The 14,538-nt window shown below is 29.5% G+C and overlaps 1 long non-coding RNA gene across 1 annotated transcript; it reads left to right on the top strand.

The window, feature by feature from the left end:
* Positions 1-907: 907 nt before the first annotated feature.
* LOC127150968 (uncharacterized) lies at positions 908-3,123 on the top strand. Its single transcript, XR_007823625.1, has 2 exons — positions 908-1,148; positions 2,704-3,123. It is a non-coding gene; the product is annotated as an uncharacterized LOC127150968 (long non-coding RNA).
* The last annotated feature ends 11,415 nt before the right edge of the window (positions 3,124-14,538 follow it).

Below are 14,538 nucleotides of genomic sequence, written 5' to 3'. Positions count from 1 at the left end.
CTCCCACTTTCATGGAAAACTCTCCAATTTGATTGTTTCTTTACAAATCCATCAAAACCCTTTATATATATATATAGGTAAAGTGGGAAGTAGGTGGTTGATTACTTAGCCACTAAAAGTGCATGGATACTTGACATAAGTGTTTATAAGACTAAGACGCATGAGTTGGTTAGATAACGAGCATCTATATATTTATAGAATATTTATAATATTTTGAATGTTTTATGGTTGTTTTATATATGTTATGGAGAAAGAGATGCATGAATAAGAGCAGCCGTACAAATAGAATACAAACAATTATTAATATATTTGTGGGTAAAAAGAAATAATAATAATAATAATAATAATAATAATAATAATAATAATAATAATAATAATAATAATAATAATAATAATAATAATAATAATAATAATAATAATAATAATAATAATAATAATAATAATAATAATAATAATAATAATTAGGACAAAATATAATACATATAAAAATCCAACGGTGAAACATGGAATTTAGATTTGGAAGTTAGCTAACAATTCCAAACACGTAAGGCCATAGTCATTATCTCGCGTTAAACGCTTGAGATTACAACTAATATTCCACATACTTAACTCCAAATTAAATTATTCCAAATTGCTTTATTTATTTCTATATATATATATATATATATATATATATATATATATGTTATGTGTGTGTTATATTAAAGACTACAGCACAAGGTTTTTTTTTTTTTTCTTTTTCTTTTTTATTGTTGATCACAAATATCAAATCATATATAAGAGAGAATATAAAATAATAAAATAGAATAAAAATTCAATCAGTTTGACCACCGAACAATTAACATATTCTTCTTAATGTCTACCACCTTCTCTTTATAACTCTCAATCGCACATCTTTTTCTTCTTGGAAATTAGGGCAGTTGATGAGAAAGAGAGAGCCAAAATAGAATAATGTTGTAAAATTTCTCTTTATTCAAAAGAAGAGAGAAATTTAAAAGAAATTGAGTGAAAGGAACAAATTAAGGAAACAAAAAAGATGGTATTTCGGATGTACGGAATGGCAGTAAAGCCATATGTTATGTTTTCTTCGTCGCCTCTTTTTCATCGTCCTTTCAAAATTAGAGCTCAATGTTTCAGAGACGATCAAGGTGAGACTTTTTCTCTATATCATCCATTGATCTATATATGCTTTTTATTTTGGTTATCTCAACTGATTTTGGAAATGCTTTCAGTACCTCCTCAAACCATGTTTTAACCCTTCAAAATCTATATAATATTTCATCTATGAATGTGTTCTCCATAATATATACCCTTAATCTTTAAAGAATTCATGTAAAATTCCAAAGTTAGTTCATAGTTTGGATTGGAGAAACCTAAAATTTAGTTTCTCCAGATTATTTAGATCAAACAACAAATTCAAAATTATTTTTGTATCTTAGTCTTCAATAGTTAGATTGATTTTTAAAAATACTATTACAATTCATAGATAACAAACTATAGAAGAGCCGGTGAATATTAATAATCTAATTTAGAGAAATTTTCATGAATATAACAAACTACTAAAATATTTATAGCAGCACGTGTTACGTAGCTTTGGAAGGTAGTATGTTTTTTCTTTAATATTTTAGGTTTGTCCTCCCGTCTTTGATTTCTTTCCATCGTCTTTCTTTCTCTTATCTTCTTTCTTTACATCGTTTAGATTATTGGTAACGAAATCTAATTTCTTTTTATCGTCTTTATTCTTTTTTTCTTTTTTCGTTGCGATTTATTTCCATTGTCTTTCTTAATTTTCTCTTCTTTTTTACGTCGTTTAGATTTGGGTAACCAAATTTTAAAAAAATCGTGTATAAAGAATCTTGAACAAAAAAATTGTTTAGATTAGAGTAGTCAAATCAAAACGATTGTGTAAAAAAAAATAAACGATCGTGTAAAAAAAATAGACGATCGTGTATCAAAAGAATTAAAAAAATCGTTTAGCAAAATCTAAATGATCATGTACCAAAGAATCTTGAAAATTAAACGATCATGAAATTGTAAGAATCTTGAAAAAATTAGTTTAGCCAAATCTAAACGAATTTCTAATTTTTTTGATACACTATCGTTTATTTCTTTTACACGATCGTTTAGATTTGGCTACTTTACTCTAAAAAACTTTTTTTTTTAATATTTTTTATACACGATCTTTTAGATTTTGTTACCTAAATCTAAACGACGTAAAAAAAAAGAGGAAAAGAAGAAAGACAATAAAAAGAAATCACAACGAAAAAAAGAGAAAAAAGAAAAACAATAGAAAGAAATCAGATTTGGTTACCCAAATCTAAACAACGTAAAAAAAAGTAAGAAAAAAAGAAAGACGATAGAAAGAAATCGTAGCGAAAAAAAGGAGGAAAGAAATAAAGAAAGACGATAGAAAGAAATCGCAGCAAAAAAGAGAGAAAAACGGAAAAACAAGTCTGAAATATTTAAAAAATGGCTTACGTTCATAGGTTTTGTTACAGAGACCATAAATATTTTAGTAATTTGTTATATTTATGAAATTTTATAATTAATTTTTTACAAATTAACAAGAAAGGATCAATTGAATATATAATTTATTACATTTTTTAAGTAGGTATAAATGTGATTGTTGAACATAGATCACCAACATGAGCATAAAATTAGTAGTTGGAGTTTTCAAACAAACAAATTATGATTGTGGTGCAGGAAGGTTCAATAAGATGGTAGATAGCAACTTGGGAGTTTTAAGAGAGAGGATAGAAGAGGTAAAGACGAGAGAGAAACTAGAGAGGTGCTTGAGTTGCAAACATAATTATGGATGGAACTATGTGGCTTCCTATGATTACAAACTCCAAAAGGACAAACAATTTTCTGAGTTTCTTCAAATTTTATTTCTAATTACTGCCTCTTTGGGTTTTACATTTCTTTCTGGTACTTTTTCCCTTTGTTTGCTTTCCTTTCTACTTCATTTCCACCATTAATTCAATTAACTTCTCCATTTCTTCCTATGAAGAATACTAAACCTTTTTTCAATTATTTTAATTTTGTTTTTCGATTTTGTCTATATTATTGATATTTTCTTTTGAACTATCAATGTGAAGATTTGAACTTCTGAGATGATGTTTTTACACCTTGTGCATAATTATACTTTTGAATCATATTTGAAGTCTTGCTTGGTTATGATTATTTTATACTTAAAATATTTTTCTTTAAATATTCGATAATGGTTGAAGATTTATAGCATTTGATCTCTTGGTGGTGGTTATATACTTTAATAAGGTAGCTTAGGTGGATAAGAATACATTAATAGTTGTAATTATATATCTATTCCGATCTTTTTAGTGCACACTAGCTATAGCTATTAGCATAGAAACTTAATTAATCAATTAACTTTCGTCTAGCTAGCAATTAATAGGCAATACAACATCTTAAAAAAAAAGGGGGAATTCGTAAGGCGTACATTGTTTTTACCAAAAAAAAAAAAAAAAAAGAAAATCTTTTTTTTTTTTTTTATCAAGAAACTAATAGGAAGTGAGTTTTATTATAAAGGTAATTAATCGATTGACTTTTTATTCAAAGCATCAATGATATTTGGAATTACCACATTTGAAGAACTTCCATGAATATTAAAATATAGCAATTAGAAGTGAAAATAGGTCAAAATTAAACATCAATGAAGTATCAACCTACGCCTGTATAAACCCTATTGATGGAAGAAATGAATGAAATAAAATCAAATTACCACATACCAAGGAGCTTGTTGAAGGCTATATAAACCTTTCTTCGTAATATGATAAACAAACGATCATCTCTAGAAACTTGAAATCCATGAGATTGCTCCATAGAAACAGTTATAGATAATATCCTTTGAAGAAAAACATTATTTTATATATGTGATTTTGTTTATGTTGGATTTTATGTCCTAAAATTAAAATTTGTAGAAAGTAAATGTTATTCGTTAACTGTTATTAATAAAGTGTTATTACAATTTCAATAAAACGTTATTAATTATATTATAGTTAGCTAGTTTTATTTTAATAACCTAAACACTACAAGAAATTTTGAGTTTTTAGTGGCGCACAAAAAACATTACTAAAACGAAAAAACACCGCGTAGCTAAAAGTTTCTAACATTTGTGCGTCACAAAATGTGTACTTTTACTAACATTTGCGTTAGTAAATACTTACTTTTGATAACATATTTATTCTCACTATTTACATTCGTCTCTAAAGGTGATGTTTTGGTGGCAGATAATGTTACTGCTAAAAGTTAATTTATGACCATTACAAACATCTTTTGCAACATATTAAAATCAATATTTAGTACTACTAAAAATTTGTAACCATCTAACTTTTTGTACTAAGCTGAGGTCATTACTATTAAAAAGAAATAAAAACTTTCTTAACAAAATGGAAAATAACACTAAACTTGTATTGAAAACCTTAAGTACTCATTTATAAATCATATGTAAATGAATGTAGAATAAATCTAGAAAAAAAATCATAGTTTGGGCCCTATCTAATTTTTAAAGAGAAATAATCAAAAAAATACTAAAATACTAAAATCAAAACTATAAAGTAAAAGTGGAAGTAACAAAAAGTTTCTTTATGGCAAGTCGCGGTCACTTCTTGTCGTTCGTCAACTTTCCTCTATCTCTACCTCTCTCCTCCTTTATTATCTATCAAATCAAATCTTCAAACTTTTTGCCCTTCCTTTAAATTTACTTATATAAATAAAATTATCCAAATCCTTAAATCTCACCAGACCAATTAACCAATAACAATCTTTAATAACATAAATTTGCAACTCTTCAAACTAATTAAATATTCTCCGAACAAATATCTAATCAATCCTAATTTCCACACAATCAACCAATTCCCACCAATTAACTCAATTATAACAACATAATTAAAATTACACCAAGATAACTAAAATTAAAATTACCTTATATTTTGATGCATTATAAAATTACTATAGTTTTTTTAGTTTAAAAAACCAATGAGTTTCCGACGTTATTAAAAGCATCAGTAAAAGTATTTTATTAAATAAAAAAACTATTCAATTTACTGTATAACCTTGTAATAAAATGTCAAATATAATAATCTTAGAAACTATCACTAGGCAGCATGCAATAACACCAACTTCATCACAATAATTATATGCCGAGAAACTTTGATAATTTCATAAAGAGTTCGAGTAATGTCAACCCATGTTATGAGTATGAAGTTATATCAAGTAAATAAATGTACAAAGTTAGTTCCAAAAGTAGTGTGTAGAACAAAAATTGGTACAAAAGTAGTCTTGGAAACATGAAATGATCTTTCCTAACAAAATTATAGGATACCAACCAAAACTCTTTTCATATTCATCGAAAGTCAACATTAGAATCTTGTATAGAAGACCATTTGTGCGTCAACCTGAAATATGTAAGCATAACCGAATAAATAAGTAAAATATGTTAGCAAAAAACGAAACTTAGACACTTTAAAGTGTAATGACACTAGTCAATATGATTCAACTCAAACATTCTAACAACAATTGGGGGGCATGTCTAAATCAAAAGCAACAAACTTTATAAGAATTTAACTCAAAAAATGAAACTTAGGCACTTTAAAGCATAATGACACTATTGTTTAGATTTCTATATGATCGTTTACCCTCCTACATGATCATTTAGCTTTCCATATGATCTTTTACTCTCTTACATGATCATTTAGCATCCTAACACGATTGTGTAGCTTCAACCTTCAAACAATCGTTTAGCTTCCAACTCAACTGCTTAGCTCCTTTACCGATCGCTTAGCTGATAACCCAATCTCTTAACTTCCTAACTGCATACTTTTAACTCGATCACTTAGTCTTCAATTCCTTGACACATAGCCAAACTTCCTGTATTCCAAATATCATGCCATACTTTTAATGACATAATTAGATCTTTTTTAATCTTAACTCCAAACAACACCCACTCTTCCAAGTTCTTCAAAAGGACTCAATCTTCTCTAAAATTTAGGCTTTACAGGCAGACATGTCTAAATCAAAAGCAACTTCATAAGGATTAACTCAAAAAACGAAACATAGAGCGCACTTTAAAGCATAATAACACTACTCAATATGATTCAACTCAAACATTCTAACCACAATGAGGAAGGGGATGTCTAAATCAAAAGCAATAAACTCCATAAGAATTTTGTTAGACCTTCAATATTGCATACATATAAAAGAAGGGCAGAAAAGGGATTCGATAAAGATAATTCAGAGAGGAGAGAGAAAGAAAGCATCATAGAGGGTTCATCATGGGTAAGGGGTATTTATAAAGAATGTTTAGGGATTACTATTTTTAGGTTTCATATTGTCTTTTTGGTTAAAACTTTCATAACCTTTATAGGAGAAGTTTTCAGCCTTCTCAAAGGTATTAGACATTATTGTTATTATTGTTTTCTGGACTTCTTGATATTAGGTTATGTATATTTTGATCTTTACTATAAATATAGAATATCATAGTATTGTCTTTGTTTGTCTTGTTGGGGATTTTTCTGCTTTCCAGGTTAAGAATCCTAACAGATTCAATTCAGTATAATTCTACTCAAACATTCTAATCATAATTAGAAAGAGGGGGAGTGACATTTCTAAATCAAAAGTAACAAACTCCATAAGGATTCAACTCAATCGTTGTAATCACAAGCACAAAAATAATCCCAAGAACAAATCTATGACTACCATAACTGCAAGACATTCATATCAATTCACAACGTATTAAAAGATTTGTCGCTCCACCAGTTAAGCACCTTAATGTGCATAAGTTTCACTAAAAAATTAAACGAAGTGAACTTTAGACATCTCATCTAGATCATGAATCATCTCTAGCATCTCATCATTCATTGTATCTCTAACTCAAATGTTTTCTCTAAGATTTACATTTTCTCTACATTCATCTTAATTGAAAAATGTTGCACCTAGAAACCTTCAATTAGATCTAAAAAAAGGAGAAAGATCAACATTATCTCCATGGAATATCTATCGCCTATAAGTCGGGGATATACCATATTTATATAGATGACGTTTTACGACATCTAATCCTCCAATTGATGTTCACACAATTTAAACAAGGACATCTTGTTCTTCCCTCTTCGTCTAAATAATTAGTTGCAATTTCGATAATATTAACAACACCATCAAAATACTCACTAGAAGCTCCATCTTTGAAATTTATCTAACTTTGATCCATAATAAGTACAATGTGCCTTAAAGTACCTAAACTCTGTCAAGATCTGGGAAGCACTAAGCTTAGTGCTCCTAGACTCGTAGCCATATATAAATTGCAAAATATCGCACAAATAATGGATAAAAAGCTCCATGTCTAACGTTTTGGCATATTTGTAAAAAGCTTCATAGAAGTGTTTGGGAGCATAATCTAAGTTGTCTTCTTTCTTAAGTTTTCTTAAGTTAAAAAAAAAAAAGATGTTTTATGAACATGTTTTAACCAAAGGTGTGAGGCCTAAATCTGAGAAAAGAGATTCCTATTGAAGAAGAGAGGCGTAAGGAGTAGAATGATCCTTCTAAAATGAAAAGATTGATCATTCTAAAGATAAAAATTCGAAGAGAAGGAACGAAGTTGCGTAAGAGAAGGCGATGGAGGAAAAGTTGGCATAACAAAGAAGTCCTATCGCGAGAAGAGTTAGACGATTGGGTGAAGTGATGTGAAGAGAAGTCAGAAAAGAAGTTGGCGGTTATAGCCTGTTGCAAGGAAGAAAGAGGGGAAAAGGATTTTAGCTTTCCGAGATGATGAAGTTTGTGTCTCGAGAGAATGTCAAATTGAGAGTTGACAATTGGCTTACATGTTGAGCTTGGTTTGGCTGTATAGTGTGACAAAGTGGTAAAGTGACAAGTGTAAAGTTGTAATTCGGAACTGGTAGGAAAAAAGAGTAATCGGTCCAAAGGATTAGTATAAATGGGAGCAAAGACCTAAGACAATAGTTGTTATTTGGAAGTTTCGTTGAGTGTAAGTAGCTGGGTTGCTGATGAGAGAGTTACAGACAAGGAGAAGTGTTCGGCAAAGAAAGGGACCAAAAGCTTTCATGAGTAACCTTCTTAAATTTTAAACTCCTGCGTGAGTAACTTTCTTAAACTAAACACTTATGTGTGGGTGATCTTTTTTAACCCTCATGCAAGGGTGATGTGTAAAGTTAATGTTTCGTAAACGTTTTCTTAAATGATTCTTCTGAGTCCAAGTTATGCATAACACGTTTTGTGCGATTGTGATGAATGTATGCAAACAATTAGTCTTATTCTTATCAAGTGAGAAATGCTTATACACTGTGCACATAATGTGAATAGCGTTGTGTGGACGACCGAACAACAAGAAAGAATTGAATCAGGAAAACTTCCTAGAGGCTATGGATGGAGTGAACATCACAGTAGCTTAATCGTAAGATACTGGCAAAAGTGAATAACAATAAGGCTTGACGATGAGAAGGATTCATGTCCTTGATGGAAAGGAATAAGAGGAGCTAATGCGAGATTTCTGTGATTTATGAAATGAGGCGTTAGAAGACGTATTTGAGAAATGAAAATGTTTTGTACTTGAATTGTATTCCCAAAAAGGTTCTTTTATAAGACCCTCATTTACTAAGTATTTGACTTATGTGTTTAAGTTTTCCTTCCTTAGGTTATTAGGCATTGAGGCCAAGTAAGAAGAGGTAAGATGGGTTATGGCATGGGAAAGTTGATCAAGTTACCTGTCTTCAGATGGATTAAAGTCGTTATGTCCACATGGGTTGAATCATGTCTCGAAGAGATGGATTGCTATGTGATCAAGGAAAAGGATAAGAAAGGGATTCTTATACTCTTGAACACCTTGATGCGAAACTTTTAGAACTTAGGTTTTATTTAAGTGGCTTGCGAGGAAGAAAATGTATTTGTAAAGTGTTGAACCAAGTAATAAAATTAGAGTTGTGTTTTTCTATCTTTCTATTGTGTTACATTTGTATCCTTATGGTCCTTATCGCTTAGAAGTTACGTTAAGAGTCGAAGGCTAGGCAATTAAGCTAAGCTGGTCGGTCTAGTATTTTTTACTGCGATGAGTTGAAAAGGTCTTTCGAGTTTAAATTTGGAACTCTGCGATGGAGATCAGTTGAGAATTCTACTTATTAAGCGTTCAACTTGTTATCTTGCGGAAAGGTATGCGTTGGGTGTCTAGGCGGCATGCCTCCTTCTAGTTGCGTAAAGTGGCTGGCGGAAGCAAGGCCTGACAAAAGGCCATCAAGGTAGACATCAAGATACCATCAAGAAACTAGTTTTCTTAATGATTGAGCTTTCTTGATGTTTGCCTATTTAATGGCAAAGGTCAATTAGGTAGACATTTTTTGACTAGTTTTGCACATTAAAGAAGGTCAAATTTGTAGTAGTGTTATTTGACATTGATATGTTAAGACTATTGGGTTGATATATTAAGTAGGCAACTTGTTGTTTAGAGAACTTATGGCTTCCTTGTTATGTAAGGGGTTTGGAATTATTCTTCCATAGAATCATTCAAAATGGGTTCTTGATATGTTGTCTTACTGTTCTTAGACTCCAGAATTTCTTTGTTAATAAATTTATCTATCATTCTATTTTATGTTTTGTATTAATTTGGGTGCTAATTCTAGTGTAACCGTTGCCTTAACAGATAAAAACCATATTGATTTTGTGTGCCTATCTATGCTTACCTATGTTGAATCGAAATTATTGGCATGGATTTATAAGTGTTGTTTAACTTTGGATGTACTTGCTTAATTTACTGTAAAAATAAACACCGCCAATCAACGTATACTATAATTTTTCTTTCTTTACAAGTTACTAATGCTTTTACTTTTCAAATACTATGCATCTTAACGTTCTCAAGATGTATTCAATGAAATGCACATACAACCAGCTTCTAACTAGAAATCTAGAGTGTCTTTTATTTCTTAACATCCATCATAAAATAACATCATATACTCAGCATATTGTGTAAAACATTCTTCTTGTATTCTCAACAACTAATAACTGTCTTAAAACTTTCCTTTTTACGGTAAGACTACTCCAATATTAGTTAAAAGAATATGAGAATACCTTGATTTCCTATGCAATACCTTGATTGGTTTAACAATGTAATCATAATTTTTGACTTACTCCAACTGCTGGCTATCGCAAATCTTCATACCTTGTCATACTTACTTGATATTTTGTTATCTAAATATAAAAGTACTTATTAATTTACAATTATTATCTTGTTCAACTATTTACGTTGTGTTTGGATTACCTTTCAAATTGTGTAAACATTAAAAAAATCATTTAAAAAATTTTTGAGGTGTTTTCAAAATGTATTTTTGAAATATGAGATTAAAAACTAAGCCATATAAAAAAAAATTAGAACCAAAATTGGAGAAAATAGGTTTGTAAACATAATTATGTATATAAACATTTATAACAGAAATTAACTAAAGATGTAAGTATTTAAATTTGAAACTCATTTTTAAAAAAATATATGTTTTAAAAATACATAGATAATCCAAACATTACTCTTATTCTCTTCCTCTCTACATAGTATTTGAACAGTACTCTTGGAAGGTATTTTACTCAATCTCTAACGTGTTCTTAAATCTTAGATCTCGTACTTCTAATTCTTTCTTTCTTATTTGGTATGTATTTGAACAATATTTGATAATAAACAATATTCCTAATAATATATTGCGGTAGATTTTCTTCCCAACACTTCGTAGCTAATTAGGTATTTCCCACTAATCAACTTTTATATTTCCCACCAAACATCAATTTTTATTTCTCAAGTAATGGTTTTTACACCCTATCAACTTAATTTTACATGTCATAACCAAAAGACAAACATTTACAAGCTTCATTATCTCAAAATATTAGCATTCATTCTACCATCAGCTATCACAAGTGTATCTTGTAGTTGTGCCTGTTGCAAACTCTTCCCTATTATTTGGCATCGTTTAAACTTGGCTATCCAAATTTACGAACCAATAATTCAACGTTTTTTTTTCAAGATGGTTTTATATTTGTTAGATTTGGTTATATACCAATATCCCAACAACTTTCGTTCAAGATCGTGTACCAATATCTATCTTGAAAATTCGCAGAAGAAGAAAGATAGTGGAAAGGAAGAAAAAGAGAAGAAAGACGATAGAAATGAAAAAGAAATTGCACACCAGGAAGAGAAGAAAGAGATGGAAACAAAGGACAAACCAAAAATATTTTTAAAAAAAATGGTTGTCTTCATAGATATTTTGATTTTGTTACACAGAACCGTAAATATTTTGTGGTTTTATTATATTTAATTTTTCTATTGAATAATATTAAATATTAATAAATATTTAAATGAAAAAGTATTTGGAAAAAAGGGTTATTCAAATCGGATTACAAGTAATCCATAGAGTTTCTATAAATTTGACACGTGGGGCCCTTATAAAAGTCGCGATCTATGAGAATAATCTCTGTAATTACTCTTAGATACTCCATTCCACCTATTCTTCCAAGAAGCGGTTCTCATAAGTTGGATGTTTGCCAGAATCATAACAAGGAAGATAGATATGATGGAAAGAGGAAGACTTGAAGGAAGAAATTTTGTTCCAAGTATGGATTGACAAAGAGTTTTGTCCTTCTGCTGCATTGATGACAAGTTGCTCATAAAGATAATTATGAGAAATTTGTTGGGCTTATTTTATAAAATTTGGAAGGCTTAGAATTAAGGCCCATTTGAGTTCAATTAGGTTATTTTAAAATACTCACCAAACGAAAATAACAAATTTGTTTTGGATAAATGGTAAATTTTTATTTAAGCTAATAAAACAACAAAATCGAAAAATATGAAAAAAAGTTGATGGAACAATGTCTTTAATGCTCTTACTAAATGATAAAATTGAATCCCATCTACAATTATTCAATAAACCACAAATAACCTATAATTTAAATCAAATTCCTAATACACAATTAACACCTATCGTTATCAAAGTTCCACATCATTTTTGCAGCTGTTTCATATCTTCTTCAAATCGTACGCGTTCAGACATTCAAATGTTCAGGCAGAAACGAGTGGAGCTAGCTTCCAACTTCGTCTCTTTCAAACTCTTCAACGTCTTCATACATTTGACGCAAATCAAGAGATTTCCTTCTTGTCAACTCTTTCGACTAGAGACTCATGTGTCAAACAACCCATTGCAAACCCCAAGAAGAACCACAACTGAAAAACAGAACACCCACGACGAAAATAACCGTAAAACTCACCAGAAATGTGACTCAACCTTCCATCCTCCTGCCTGCGGCAAAACCCGTGAAAGTCGACTAAATCCCAACAAATATCGAAACGTCAGAACCCGCCACAAATCCACGACCAAAGTCAGACGCCGTCAAACGCTGATCGAAAAAGCTCGTCGTTACTTGCGTTGAAACTTCGATGTCTTGCTCTTCGCCGGCCGCACTTTTCTCCTCTCTTGTTTGCAAGAAAAACTTTCTCTCTCTCACTATGTTTGTCTCTTGTGTTGGTTGACCCCTCTCTCTCAATCTCTTTCCTTTCTTTTCTCAAATAAAACCTAAAAGAAGAAGATTGAAATACTTACAAAAATACCATTGAAGCATAATTACAATTCTAAAATTTAAATTCAAATTGTCATTAAAAATTATATTATGTATTATTTAATAAATTGTTTAAAATATAAAATAACTGAAATCTTGTATTTATATTTGACATTATTTTAGGGAATGATCTAAAATTTAAATTCAAATTGTTATTAAAAATATATATTATATAGTATTTAATAAATTGTTCAAAAGATAAAAAAAGCGGAGAATCATGTATATATATTTGTCATTCTTACAGGGGAGGTTGTTGCAATCTTGTCCAGCAACAAAATAGCAAATTTAGTTAAGATTTATCAAATTTGAATATTGTTTGCAAAATACACTGTCTTTGTGCTATTTCCAATATCCTGTCTCATTTTTTTGAGCTATTCAAATATCATGTATTTAGAATATATGAATTATCCTATACCCAGGAGAATGATACTATATCTTAATGATCAATTTTTTACCTTTTTGTGTGTGTCTCAAATCTGTTGTTTATAGCATCATTCATACTCGACATGTACTATGTTTGGGAAATCTTAATTCTATTGGTTATTATAAAGTTCGGTTAGTTAAATAATTGTGATTATGATTTAATTACACTATTTAAGAAATTATTCTTATTTTTGGTTTTGTGACAAATCTATCCTAATGTTAAGTTTTTTGGATTGGAAAAATATATGTTTATATGAGCAAATGAATATTAATATTTGAATATGTGATCATGATCAATATAGAACGAATAGTTTATCATATTATTTAAAAGCATAAATTACAATGTAATTGTGTTAGCAACATATGTTATACATTTTGTCAAATATTGTGAATTTAATATGAAAAGAATAATATTGTCATGTTTCGTAACTTTATAGAAAATCAATGTAATCAAACCTGATTGGTTTAACAAATAAATTGATTTTGTTAAACTAAGAAAGAAATAAATAAATAATAAAACAAATTAAATATATTCAAATTTATACTTTCCTTATATTTTTCAAACAAATAATTTCAATTGGGTTAATGAAATATATTTATTTACTAACAATAAAAATACTTTTAATAAGTTCAATAAAATATTTTGAATTAAATCGAATTTATTAATTTTTTGTTAATAAATAAATAAATTTGGATATTATCAAAACAAATTAAAAACTAATAAAATATTTTCCTATATTAAACTAAAGGGTTGTTACGAACAAAATATCAAAACTAATAAATTTTCCATTTCAAATTTCAAATTCGTATAAAAAAATAATTAATAAATTTTAAATTTAAATTATTATTAAAATTTTGTATTTTGTATTTGTTGAGCAATAAATTTTGGCCAATTAAATTCTGCCACGTCATCACAATAAATATTGTGATAATCATAATTTGATTGGGTTTGGATAATTAAGCTTTCTTGTACCTGATCTAATTAAGCCCTAAATATAAATTAGGGCAAGAAATAATGGACCAAGCCCGTCAAACAATTGGGCCTGGACACGAACCCAACAAGCAGATGGGCCCAAGCCCAGAGTGTCATGTGGGCTCAAGCCCAAGCCCAATAAGCAAATGGGCCAAGCCTAAGTCCAACAGACAGATAGGCCCAAGCCTAACAAACAAACAGGCCCAAGCCCACTTAAAGCCCATAAAATTTCTCTATAAATAGAGACATCTACCATTCATTTGAGGGGACCTTTGATTGAAGAGAAGAATCGAAGCTCTGAAGAATTGAAGACAAAAACTTCTGAAGACTCTCAAGACGTGCAAGTTATCATCAACCTCAAGATCAACCTTCTGAAAGATCGAAGACTTGGAAGATCAAACTTTCCTTGAATTCCAGAAGATTGAAGCTTGAATTGACTTGTAGTTACAACTTCTTGAAGATCGAAGATCACGAAGTTTTAAATTTTACTTTTTGTATCCGAGAGAAAGAATCAAAGGAGTAAATATTAGAGA

The sequence above is a fragment of the Cucumis melo genome, chromosome 9 (assembly GCF_025177605.1).
Source record: "Cucumis melo cultivar AY chromosome 9, USDA_Cmelo_AY_1.0, whole genome shotgun sequence".
Classification (NCBI taxonomy): Eukaryota; Viridiplantae; Streptophyta; class Magnoliopsida; order Cucurbitales; family Cucurbitaceae; genus Cucumis; species Cucumis melo.
This window is presented reverse-complemented; position numbering and strand designations above follow the sequence as displayed.